Source organism: Myodes glareolus, chromosome 6, assembly GCF_982192425.1.
Source record: "Myodes glareolus chromosome 6, mMyoGla1.1, whole genome shotgun sequence".
In the NCBI taxonomy this organism is placed as follows: domain Eukaryota; kingdom Metazoa; phylum Chordata; class Mammalia; order Rodentia; family Cricetidae; genus Myodes; species Myodes glareolus.
Genome location: NC_142031.1, coordinates 5,661,244 through 5,674,271, shown reverse-complemented (window position 1 = coordinate 5,674,271; position 13,028 = coordinate 5,661,244). Strand labels below are relative to the sequence as shown.

At 51.6% G+C, this 13,028-nt stretch overlaps 1 protein-coding gene and 1 long non-coding RNA gene across 11 annotated transcripts in view; one reads left to right on the top strand and one right to left on the bottom strand.

Annotated features, from left to right (window-relative positions):
• Camta1 (calmodulin binding transcription activator 1) overlaps positions 1-13,028 on the bottom strand; it is an 832,857-nt gene that overhangs the window by 59,334 nt on the left and 760,495 nt on the right. The window lies entirely within an intron of this gene.
• Positions 5,455-9,620, top strand: LOC125387949 (uncharacterized). Its single transcript, XR_007228048.3, has 3 exons — positions 5,455-5,837; positions 7,610-7,860; positions 9,204-9,620. It is a non-coding gene; the product is annotated as an uncharacterized LOC125387949 (long non-coding RNA).

Genomic DNA, 13,028 nt, shown 5'->3' with positions numbered 1-13,028 from the left:
GTCAGGGGGGCTGTCTGTGGATGGAAGTGAGACACAGGTTCCTTTCAGGGCTGCTGTACAGATGAGTAATTTAAAGACGTGATTGAAGCAATATATTAGAGTAATAACCCTGGCTAACAATACACCTGAAGTTTCTCATTTAATTTCACATCTAGGTGGACTGATCTATAATCCATTCGATTTCACATTGCAGCCCAGGGAAAACTGAGCTGTGCATGCTATTTTCCATAGAAGACAGAATATTCATTCGAATTATGTTTTCTGGATAAAATGTGTCCCTAAAGAGCTGCCTATGCTAGACAAGATCTTTCTAGGGCCAATGCTTTAAAAACAAGTGACAGCACAAGGGATATGTGACATCCTTTCTCCCTCGATGAAGACAGACATAAAGAATCTAATCTGTGGGGTGAGGAGTAGGGGAGGCAGGTGAGGACACATGGGGCAGGACAAGGGGGGGATCCACTTCATGCAGTTGAAGGTATGTATGTAGCCTTTATCTTCGCCGACTGGGAAATGATCTCTAAGTCCTTGGAATTCTATGCAGTGTGTTTGTTTGTATGGGGCATCTTTGGTCACAGGCTAGTTCAGCAACAGCATGCCAAGAGACTAACCGTGAGACTCAGTGTCACCACAGCATCAGCTGATTGTGGAGCTTGTATGGTAGAGCCTCGATACAAACTCTGAAGGCTGAGGCTCTGGTGATCATATCTCCCTGGCAATTCTCTGACTGCCACACGTCAGTGCCAGGAAAGCAATGTTGCTCATGACGACATGTTCAGAAGAAAATGGAAGCTCCGTGTTTGGTACCTGGCTAGACTTAGGTGCTGTGGCTATGGCTGATTGTAATCGTATCCTTCTGTGGTAATAGACTACTGCGCGAGGCTAACAGCCTTTGATGAGGGCTCAAGTGCTTTTAGTAATTTATCAAGGGCTCTTAGGATCCTCTGAGCTTGTAGTTAGTGCCACAGAGGGTCAGTGAAGGCCTCCTGGATGGCAATGCACCATGCGGTGACTTGACAAGGTCTTGCCTAGAAAGCTTCCTTCCGCTCTGATGGCCAGAGGGAGGCTGGCTCTGAATCTGAAGAAAGGGAACTGCTTGTCTGTTACTTCCCCACCTCCAGGGAGCTGAGGGGAGAATGCTCTGTCCTCTTGAAAGCTCTGATGGCACATTCAACCAAGTGCCATCAAATGCCTATATTCCTGTCTTGGGCCACTTGTCTGAAGCTTGTCCGGTGAGACAGAGACTGGAAAAGTTACTAATGGACACCCTTCTCCAGCCTGGTTCTGACATGAGACTGCTATAGCAGGAAGCCAAAGTAAGCAGTGAGGATGAAGGCTGTGAAGACAGCACTAGGCCATCCTTCTATCTATCCATTGGTGCATTCATCTATCCACTCATTAATCTAGCCACTAATCTATCTACCCACTCACCTATCCATCCACCCACCTACCTCCCCACCCATCCATCCATCTCATCAGCCCATCCATCCACCCAACCACCTCCCTCCCCATCCATCATAATCGCCTGCTCACCCATTCATCCATCAATTCACCCACATCCATCCCTCGAAGAACCAATGATCAAGATTCTCTATGGCAGATGTTGCTACAATGCTAATTAAATCCCTGTGCTTGGGACTCAGCCATATGCTTGCCTCTGTCAATTTTATTCACATCCACTGACTCCTTCCATCTAGTAGCACTCCATGCAGACACTTGACCTGTCTCTGCTTGTCAACTTCCACGGGTTCTAATGTCTACGTCCACTTAGTTCATTGACTTTTCTCACAAATAGCTCAAAGACCCCTCAATAAAACTCCACCAAACTCATGACTAGTCCCCAAACTGAATAGAGCCCACAGGCAATCCACCCATAGGTCCTACTGATGTCACCTCCCTCACTGTTTCCTGACTCGGTGCCTTCTCAGAACCACCATCTTGCATCAGAGCAAGCAACTGGTCTACCTCGTGGGCTTCAGGGCTTCTTCGATCTGTTCAATGCTTCTTCAAGCTGAGTGTCCCAGTCAGCTCCAGCCTGACACACCACCTCCCTCCCATCTCATGGCTTTCACCAATACCTCCCTCCCATCACAGAGCTCCTATGTATGGAATGTTTTTGTCTTCTGTCTTCATGGAGTCAACGTCTTCTCTTCTTCTTGATCTCTTCAAAGGTCATTTCTTCAACAAATCCCTCCTGGACCTCACTGAGGAATCCTGCCCCTGTTCTAAGCATCCTGAGTTTTTGGTTAAGTCTGGATTTCCCTCCACTTGACAGAAAGTACAGGAACCTCATCAACCCATCTTCACCTGTTCCGATTCCCAGCATTGGAACAGCACCAGGCACCTATGGGGATATACTCTACTCCAGTGAATGATTTCAGGGGAAAACTGCTAATGAAGGGATTTACAGAGCATTGTGGGAAGGCAGAAGAAGAAAGCTTTCTTCACGGAGCAGTGAACGGGAACTTGGGACAGAGCATGCTCCAAGTGCAGGAGCCAATGGTTGGGCAGCACCACAGGGATTGGGAGAGACCGGGAAAATAGATGCTCATGGTGCAGAGGTCAGGAGGCGGGCCACTGTGTCACTGCTCCCTGTACCATCTGCTCACTCTGCTGTCTGAGTACCTTCCTATGGACAAGGACCTGGGAGGTTGCTGGAAAGTCAGGACAAGTGAATCCACAGGAACACTCTGTGGATGCAGTCCGGGGCATGGTGAACATTTGAATGTGGCTGTTACCCCTGGCTGGGCAGGCAGCAACCAGGACAGTGACTCAGAAGACTGATAGCTTCTTCCATGTGTCTCCAGACCAGGCACTGCAGCTTGGTGCCAGTGAACTGGTTCAAGACTGACGCCCCAAAGTACCACCACGTTGGGGGAGAGGGCGGGGCAGAGTCCTCTGTACACATCTCAGGTTTCAGCAGGAGAAAAGTCCCTCAGAGGCCTCCACTGGGGATTTCCCCATCTGCTGATGACAGAGCTGGTCCCTTGGCACATGACACCTGATGGAGAGATGGAGTCAGGTTCCATCTCTCTCGCTGGTGTGAATGCTGGCAGACAGCATCAGCTCATTCAGCTGGGTCACCTCTGGTGACCCTTGACCTTGGTAAAGAAACTTTAACCTATGTTGCTAGAAGCTCCAGGCTTCTGGTTAGCTTCCTTCTCTTCTGCCCGCATGTCTCCAGGGGCCTAGGGATGTTTGGTCATGGGATGGAAAGATGGAAGCAAGTGGAAGGGAGGGCATCGTGCAGAAAGAACTATTAGGAGGCTTCCGTTTGGGTCAGCCATGGTTTGGTTTGGGGTCACTACTCTTCTGGGGCCCATGCTTCCTTTAAGTGGGCCATAGACTGGTTTTTGTATATTGATGCTTTTCACTCTGTGCTGGAAAACATCTAAAACATTTTTTCAAAACAGCTCATGTCATTGGTTACTTCGCAGTGGGCCATGACTGCAGTGTAGGAAGCTGGCTTGAAGTCTATCAGACTGTTCGGAATGTCCTGGTGTCACAGAGGAGACAAGGTCACTAGACTATGCAGACAGGACCAGACATGTGCGTGTGTGTTGGTGCGTTGAAAAGGAGAGGTGTTGGCCTTGACTCCAGTCAGAGGCTGAGCGCTGTCCCCTCTGTCTTGCCTGGAGCTGCATTGCCTGGGAGAGGTCCCCTTCCTCTTTGCTCTCAAAGTCTCTAGAGGTGCCAACCTGCCCCCTGCCTCCTGCCTCCTGGCTTCCTTGTGGCTGCTGTTCTTCAGATTCCCAGTCACAGGGCCAGGTCTCTCTGCTGCTGGATCTACACACCAGCATCCCCATGCTGTCCCAGAACCTGACTTAGGAAAGCCCCCAGAAGCCAGCAAGTGGTAGAGCGGACTGGCCACGCTGCAGACTTGCTTGGCAGTCTTCATACCTGCAGGACCCTACATTCCAGCAGCACCCAGTGGCCAGGAGACTGGAGCTGTCTCTCCTGCTCTGACATCAGCATGCTATTTGGGTGGGGATGAATCATTAGTTGTTCCTTATTTGGGTTCAATTCCCTATGGGAAGAATGAGGAGGGGTCCCTCTGGGACTCTGGGTGGACACAGGACTACGAGGCTCTCCTCCTTGTGCCCACAGACCGCTGGAGAGGGTGAGGACAGTGGGAGGCACAGGAGCTTCCCACTAGGTAAGTCTGAGTGGCTCATGCCCTCTGCTGCCCTGCCCCAACCTGCTTGGACTTCCCCTGACTCTTCCAGCTTCTTCCAAGACATGGATCTCGATGGCTGGATGATCTTCCCCTCTTCCACGAGGCACTGGATGTGGATGACCAAGACTTTCTTCTCTGCCTCCTTGGGATCCCATCCTCTAAGTCTTCTTCCACCCAGCTTGATGGCTACACAGTGTCTTTGCCGGCTCCTCTTCTGCTTATGGGTCAGTGTCAGACTGGCCTGTGCTTTGTTTTGTTTTTGTAGGGCTTCCCTGTAGCCCTGGTTGTGCTGGAACTTGGTCTGTAGACCAGGCTGGCCTGGAGCTCAGATCTACCTGCCTCTGCCTCCACAGTGCTGGGATTAAAGGTGTGCGCCTCCACTATCACTATGGGGTCCAGCCCGCGGTTACCACCACAGAGGCTTCTATTTCTATACCTTTAATGGGGAAATCACACATAATCACCACACCAACCATAAACTCATGATTCCAAACTCTCACTTCTGTTCTGTATTTCATTCTCCATCGTCTCCAGACCTTCAAAGCCAACTGTGACCTTGGTGTCCCTGCCTAACCAGTTACACCAAAACCAAATTCTACATTTCCTCCAGCCCCCAAATGCGCTTCTTCAGTCTTCTTCACCCCAGGAAACAAGCCTCTGCCCTCCTAGGTGTTAAAGGCCCAAATCTAGGCATCAACCCACTTAGTTCTTTTCCTCCAAATCCTTTTAGTCCAAATCACCAGCAGGACCGCTGATTTTACCTCCAAATGCCACTCAAAGCCAGTATCTCTGAGATTGTCACAAGCTTTGTCAGAGTTGCTGTCATCCATTGCCTAAACTGATGCTCGGGCCCCTCCCTGCGAAGGGAGCCTGCAGATGGAGACACAGCGCATTTTCCAGACAGCGGCTGGGATGGCCTGGAAACACACCTGAACATGTCATGTCACCCACTTAAACACCTGGGCATGCCACCTCATCTACTTAGCACACTCCTGAGCTCTGCGGCAGCTCCCTACCAACCCTGGATGGAGTTTTCACTCCCTACATTGGATGATGGACCTCATGTGGCCTGGCACGGCTGGCCTCTAGGGCTGATTCTCCCTGCATTCCCCCTCCCCTCCCTTTCCCTCCCTTTCTCTCCCTTCCCCTCTCCTTCCCTTCCTTTATTCTTTCCCAGGTATTCTAGAACGCCTAGCTAGTTCCCATCCTCCTAAGAATCTTTCTGCCTAGTATGTTCTTCCTGTGAACAGAATTCTATCCCCCCTCCCCGGCACATCTCACCTCACATAGGGGCCTCTCTTACCTCATCCACCCCCTCAACCTAAAACACCTGCCCGGAACCTTCTCCCAGATCAGACAGCCCAACGTTTCTGCTCAGCACTCATTGCCAGCTGGTGTTTTCATTTGCAACTTGTTTTTTTGTCTTTCTCCTCACTGGACTATAAACCCCAGGGATAATTAAGACTCCCCAGAGCCTAGACCAGTGCCTGGCACCCGGCAGAGGCTTAGCACATATTTACTGGATGATGGAAGAATGAATGGCCCCAGGGGAAGGAGGCCAGGAGACGGGCTAGGACGTGCACAGCTATTTCGGGCTACATGACAGCAGTGCTGGGGACGGGGAGAAGCAGGAAACATGAAAGAAAGGAAGGAGAGAAAGGTACAAGGCTGGAGCTGGCTTATGGGGGAGGGAGTGATCCTCCCGGAGTCCATCAGAAAAGCCAAGAAGAAGGGCGGGAAGTAGGAAGCAACATGAAAACCGTTATGAGTCCCATTGGGAACACGCTGTTGCCCAAGATAAGTCTGAATGGGGCTGTGTCCTTTGAGCAGTCGGACAGTTCTAGGCCCGGGAAGGCACACTGAGCTGTGGCCATAACGCACTGTGGTCTTGTGTTTGAATACTGGGTGTCTAGTCGGTGGTGCTGTTTGGAGGTGGTTCTGAACCCTTAGAGACATATGCCTGGCTAGAAGCAGGTTGCTGAGGGAAGTCCTTGAATGCTATGTCTGACCCCAGTCCTGGCCGTGGCACTTTGCTTCCTGATTGGACAACATGTTCATCTTTCACCACCGTGCATGACTTTTCCACAATGATGGAATTAAATCTTCTGAAGTCACTGCCACCACCACTGCCATCAATACCACCAGCACCACCACTACCAATCCCACCAGCACCAGCACCGGCACCACCACCGTCACTACCACCAGAACCACCAGCACCAGTGCCACCACCGTCAATACCACCAACACCATCAGCACCAATACCACCAGCACCATCAGCACCAGCACCAGTACCACTACTGTCAATACCACCAGTACCACCAGCACCAGCATCACCACCAAAATCCTTCTTTGGTCACAGCAATGAGAAGAAGCCACTGGTAGATGACACAGTGAGCTAGAGCTGAGATTGAGTCCTCAGGGAAAGGGGATAAAGAAAGAAGGAAGCCAACTATATAGGCACTTATAGACTTTTCCAGAAAGAGGAGGTAGTGACATGCAGGGAAGTTGGAAGGAACTGAAAGAGAGTGTGAAGGTCCAGAAATTAGGGCAAAAGGGCTTCAAAAGAGGAAGGACCAATTAGCAGGGGTCAAAGGACCTAAGGGTCACGAGGTCAACAAGGACCTGTAACTTTGGCAAGGGCTATCCTGGTCCACATGTGCATGCTATGTGGATGGGGGAGGGGTCAGAAATGGAATGACAGCGCCTTTTCTGCCACAAATGGGAAAGCATCCTTGTGCCAGCGTGGCTTCCTTTCTTCTAGACTACACCAGGGTCCGCGAAATAAATGCTCTCCACTGTGTGGAGCCACGTGCCCTTTACCGACAGCTGGAAGGGCTGGCTTCTAGGTGTGGGGCTGCGCCCTCCTGCATACCTTACCACATCCAGTCCGCCTCATGGAGAACAAACCCTCCTGAGGCTTCTGTGTTCTCTGCAGGTCACTTCGCCTTCAGCACAGCTGAAGAGAGCAAGGACCACGCTGGGTGTTTATATTCATTGCTTTTCCATTGCTGTGCTCAAGCACCGTGACCGAGGCCACTCGTGGGAGGGTTTATTTGGGTTCATGGTCCAGAGTAATAAGAGCCCATCACCATCATGGCAGGGAAGTGTGGCAGTAAGCAGACACGGTGACAGAACAGCTGAGAGCTCACATCTCGAACGCAAAGAAGCAGCGAGCACACTGGGAATGGCACAGGCTTTTAAAACCTCCAAGTCCACCCCTGGTAACGCCTTTTCCAACAAGGCCTCCTTGTTGCCTCCTGGGACTCCCCAAACAGCTCTGCCAACTGAATACTCTGCCAAGCCAGAGACTAGCGAGAATATAGCAAGCCACCACAGGGTTCTTCTGGGTGCCCCTGGACACAAGTCCTCAGGAGATGGTGCACCAGGTTGTCTGTCTGAAGCTCAGCATGTTTTCCCAAATCTATCTTACAGAGATGATCAGTCAAGATGAGTTCACAATGACCAGATGGCTCCTTACAAGAAAACAGAGACACGTTGAAGGAAGATGACCACGTGACAGTGGAGGCAGGGACTGGGTTATATCGCCACATTATATTGGGTGACAAAGGATGTTAGCAGTCATCTGCCACTGGGAGAGATGACAGAGAACTCTTCCTTACATCCTCTGAGGGGAGCCTGGCCCTGCTGCCCTGGACCTCAGATGTCCATTTCTGCCATTTATGGTAACTATATAGTAGCCATAGGAGAAGAATTCAGTAGTCAAAGAACAGTTACTGATGGTGCCCCTTGGAGGGTCAGTGCCTTTCTTCCACAGGCCTGGGAGGCAGCCAGCTCATCCACCAGTGACTGAGAGCCAGGTCTACAACTTAGCCGGCATTTGCCAGGTTCTTGGGCTTCCTCCATGATACATTCTTTGCTTTTCCCCCCAAGTAGCTGGGCTGAGGTAGTAATGGTTGTTTCTTTGGCCTCTGCAGGGGCTGGCCTTTTTCCTGAATGACCCTTTTTGGCAGGATACAATTTGTTACTATTGCAAGAAGGCAAGGTGTAGTAGCTTCAAGGAAATGTGTTCTAGTTACAGAAAGGAGCTCTGTACAAATCCACTTAGTGTGGTCCCAGATGTAAACAGCAGGATGCTACTTTCCCTTGGTCCCAGGTACAGGGGCAACAGATGGCCTGACTAGGATCCTCAATAGCCCAGATGCTCTCCCATCTGGATACTGACTTGATTCTCACCCTCAGAAGGAAGAAAGCACACAACAAAACACAGGGCCCAAGCAGGCGGACCTGCATCTCAGTCCGCGTTAACTTTAACTCCAACTTGATACAGTCTAGAGTCACCTGAAAGGGGACATTCAATTAAGGGATTACTCAGGTCAGACTGGCCTGTGGGCATGTCTGTATAGGGCTGTCTTGACTGATAATTGATGTAGGAGTGCCCAGCCCACTGTGGGCATCACCATCTCTTGGGCAGGTGGTCCTGGGTAGGAAAGAAAGTGAACTAAACATAAGCTAGCGAGAAGTCTTCCTCCATGGTTTCTGTTTTTAGCTCCTACTTGAGTTCCTGCTCATACTACCCAGAATAATGGATATTGACTTGAAAGTATAAACCAAATAAATGTACCCCCCATCCAGCCAAGTTGCTTTTGGTCAGAGGAAACTAGTTCACCACGGTTGTATGCTATTTTGTTTGTGTTCTGACAAATAAAGCTTGCCTGGAGATCAGTGGGTGGAGCTAGCTACTAGTTAGCCATAGAGACCAGGCAGAGGTGTCACACACCCTTAATCCCAGCCCTTGGGAGGAAGAAGCAGGAAGATCAGGAGTTCAAGGCCACCCTGGGCTACACGAAATTGAACCAGTCTAAAAGAGAAACAGAGTCGGTGGTGATGGCTCACACCTCTAATCCCAGCACTAGGGAGGTGGAGGCAGGAATATTAAGCAGGTGGAGACAGGATCTCCCCCATTCAGTCTGAGGATTCATAGAGGCAGGAGCCTCCATTCAGTCTGAGATTTAGTAAAGGTGAGAAGTCCTTGGTGGCTGACTGCTCTACTTTTCTGATCTTTCAGCTTTCACCATAATATTTGACTCCAGGATTTTTATTGATAAAATCAATTAAGATTATGCTTCACCCCACAATCTGTGATGTGGACCCCACACTGAACAGGAAGGAGTGAGGAGACATGGAACAAGACACTGGCTGGACTTCAGAGGGAGACGTCTCTTACCACTCAGCTCCAAGACCCTTGTGTAAGACTGCCTCAAACAAATCCTGCTGCCACCTGTGTCCCCAAGGTTACTGCTCTACACAAAGCATTCAGAGACCCAAATACTTAACAAAGCCCACTCCAGATAGACTTGGGAAGCTCCCACTGTCGCTGGCTAGTTCTGATGTCAGTAAAACTATGGTGACCCTAGAGGAGGAACAAGATGATCCTGGGCTTCCAGGCTTTAACCAGACTAGCATTCAGAGCTGTTATCTAAGTCAAAACAATTAACCATTGCTGTCTTTTCTCTAAAAGTATTGGAAACTGGGCATGATGTTGTACACCTTTAATCCTAGGGCTGGAAGGCAGAGGCAGGTGGGTCTCTAAAGGCTTAGGTCAGCCTCATCTACATAGTTTCAAGCCAGCCAAGGCTATACGTTTAAAAAAACAAACACATTCTTGTGAATATTGTATTCTATGCTATGATTTACAAAATTAACTTTTGTCTCTTTCTCCACCATGTGGGGAAATGACACCTTTGGACTGTCTTGGGTCTCTCCTTACCCATGTCTGTTCTCTTCCATGTCACCCAGAAGGCCCCATGAGGATGAATGATGGTAAGGTGGGCTGTACAGTGGGGAGCCACAGACTGGTCTAGGAGGACCTGGGTCCATTCATCATAGAGTGCCATCCTGTGACAAAGTGTCCCAGATGCCCCTCAGGAGCACATGCCACAGCCAGACTGCACACAGGGTCTCTAGATCCCTAGATTTCTGTAGTCTCAGGCTTGAATGCAGTGTATTTATGTCTGTGTGATCGAATGCAGTGTATCTGCATCTGTGTGATCGAATTCAGTGTATCTGCATCTGTGTGATCAAATGCAGTGTATATCTGCGTCTGTGTGATCCCCCAGCTCTGGTGGGCACAGGCTAGAGTTATAAGCCAGCCAGGAGGGGACCACATACCAGAGCCAGGCCTGTTCACAGCAATATCACAGCTCAGAGGCAGCTGCATTTCTCCCATCTGCTTGCACAGAGGGCAGGTCAGACTAGACGGAACTAGGAGGCCAGGCCTTGCCTTTTTCTTCTATGTCTCTAAACAGGGTCTGGGTCTTCCAGATGAAAGGCCAAAGCCAGGGTTCTGGGAGAGGGGTATGTGCATCTATGTGTCAGAAAATAATCTCCTCTGCCCTGTGAGCTGAAGGAGATCTCTAGCCTGCTTGAGGTTAGCACGGGGAGCAGGGGCCTGTGAGGTTAGCATGGGGAGCAGGGGCCTGGATAGTGAAGCCTGAGCTCCCAGCTCCAGCTTCCTCCTTGCCTGAGATGACAAGGCCCCTCCCTCCCTAGGGTGAAGTCATCAGACTTGTCCAGGTGACCAGCCCAGGAGAGTGGCATCCATGTCTCACTCTAGTTCTCTCTGCTGTCAGAGAAGCAGCTTAGGAAGGTTCAAGGAGACAGCGGGGTTAGGAGTGGGGGCAGGGAGCCTGTGAATCTCCTCAGCCCACCCTTCAGGATAATCAAATGGCTGATGGGGTGGGGGTGGGGGGGAGACAAGACACTCACAGGTTCCACTCACTGTTTCTTCCGGAAACAGAGGCCACCTAGAGGTACCCTAATGTCTGTGACCAGATGAGTGCCTGCTGTGTCACCCCCAGGGTTGGAGTGGTGAGTAGCCTGGGCTGCCTCTCTTTGTGAACACAAATACAGATGGGTTAGCCTTAGATCTTGGCACAGCCCTGGCAGGCAGGCAGGCAGGCAGGCAGGCAGAGGAGACGCTTCCCAGAAGCCCTACCCAGACAGTTTCCTGAGAGACAAACCTCAAGGTTTGCCTACCTCCAGCCTGGAGCAGGAACCTTTTGCAGGCTCTATTGCTCTGACCATCTTGGGGTCCTGGAGTGCAAATGACCTGGGACACTTATTCTGCGTCTGGACCTCGGGAAGAAAGGGCAAAAGTGGCAGTATCAGAGACTGGAAAGGCAAAGATGGAGGCTTTCCCATACCCCTTTCATCCCTCTAAGCCTGGCTGGAGCCTGCCTGCTTAGCTTTCAAGGGGCCTTTCCTGAAGCTTTGGAAAGCTTTGGAGCACTAAGGCGGGTTAACACTCGGTTTTCCTTAGTCCTCTCTGCACCTACTGGGGTTCATGAATGCAGTCATGACACAACTAGGTATTGCACGCTACCACGGCTGCCCTGTGCAATGGGGTCTCAGCAGACATGGCTTTGTGCCCAGCGCCCAGTGGGGAAACTGGTCTGGAGAAACTCCGTAGGTCTTGAGAGGGCGTGGTAAGTCCAGAAGGCGCTCAACTGCGGTATCTGCGCCTCCCCCCTTCTGCAACCCTGCCTGCTGGTCTTGTCTTTGTGGAGGTTTGGGGACATAAAGTGACTGTGCCACCGAACCCTACCTAGAAGAAAATCGCTTTCTGTAGGGCGGGGCTGCGCACACAAAATCTGCAGAGCAGACAAAGACCGAGCACTGGGACAAAGACTGCAGCGGGGACAAAGATTGCTGCGAGGACAAAGGCGGAGCCGCAGCTGCTGCGTGCACGCGCATCGCGCATCTGCGCGCTGGTGCTCTGCTCAGTGCTGCGGACCAGGCGCCCCCACCTGGCCTTGAATTTGGTAAACAAGTTCATTGTTTAACATCAGTGAAGGCAGAAATTCTCGTCCCCAAATAGTCCTCGGCTCTGCAGCAGGGGAGGGGCAAAGAACGCCCCCCAGAGTCGGAGAAGGGCGATGCCAGTCAGCAGGGACAGTATAGCTAACAGCTTGCAATCCTGGCGATTTTGCGCATCCCCACCATCCCCTTTCTTTGCTAGGAAGGGTTTCGCACTCTTCCTATGAATGCCCGCTGTTCTCCGGCAGTCAGCGTGCACTGTAACCCCACGGGACCCGCGTCACTAGCCGCTGTGAGAAAAGACCCCGCATTGCGGCTATGCGCGCGTGCCCGCGCGCTTGGAGGGGGTGGGAGGGAGTGTGTGCACCGCGCGCGCTTCCCGCCCTCTTTGCCCCAAATCTCCGAGTGCCGCAGTCTACTCGCCCCCGCCCCCCGCCTTTGCACACACGTCCCCGCTGCTGTCTGGTGAGTTGTGTTGGAGAAGGCGCCCAGTGACCGTGGCGAGGCAGGGACTAAGCTGCAGAGACCCGAGAGAGGGAGGGAAGGGAGAAGCTTACCAACGCCTGGCCGCTGCAACATCTGCCTCCACACAAAGCTCACTGCCAAGCCAACCGGTTGGCGGGAGGCCAGGAGACCCCCGCCCTCCTGCTGGCTGTCTCAGCTGTCTCCAGCACTGGGGCAGATTGTGCTGCAGGCGGTCTCGGCGCTGATCCCCTCCCCCCGCGGACCATCAGACGGGTAAAATGGTGGGCAAGCTACACACATTCATTTAGGAGTTCTACAAGAAGCCGGGAAGGTCCCCGATTCCCAGCCAGGTGGGGGTCACATAGTCCGGCTGACCCCACCTCTTCTCCCCTCCCCTTACTTGAAAGAACTGCTGGCCAAGAACAAAGGGATAGGAATGCCACCAGGTCCCTCTGTAGTGCTTCTGAGCCTTCGTGGGTAGCAGCCTGACCTTTCCCAACCAGTCTGGTCCCTCAGAGTGACTCCCATACATGTGGAGCTAGGGTTCTAACTGGGTCCTGGATGGTAACACAAAGTCAACGTTGCTCAGATGCTCTGGTCTTGATGTTAT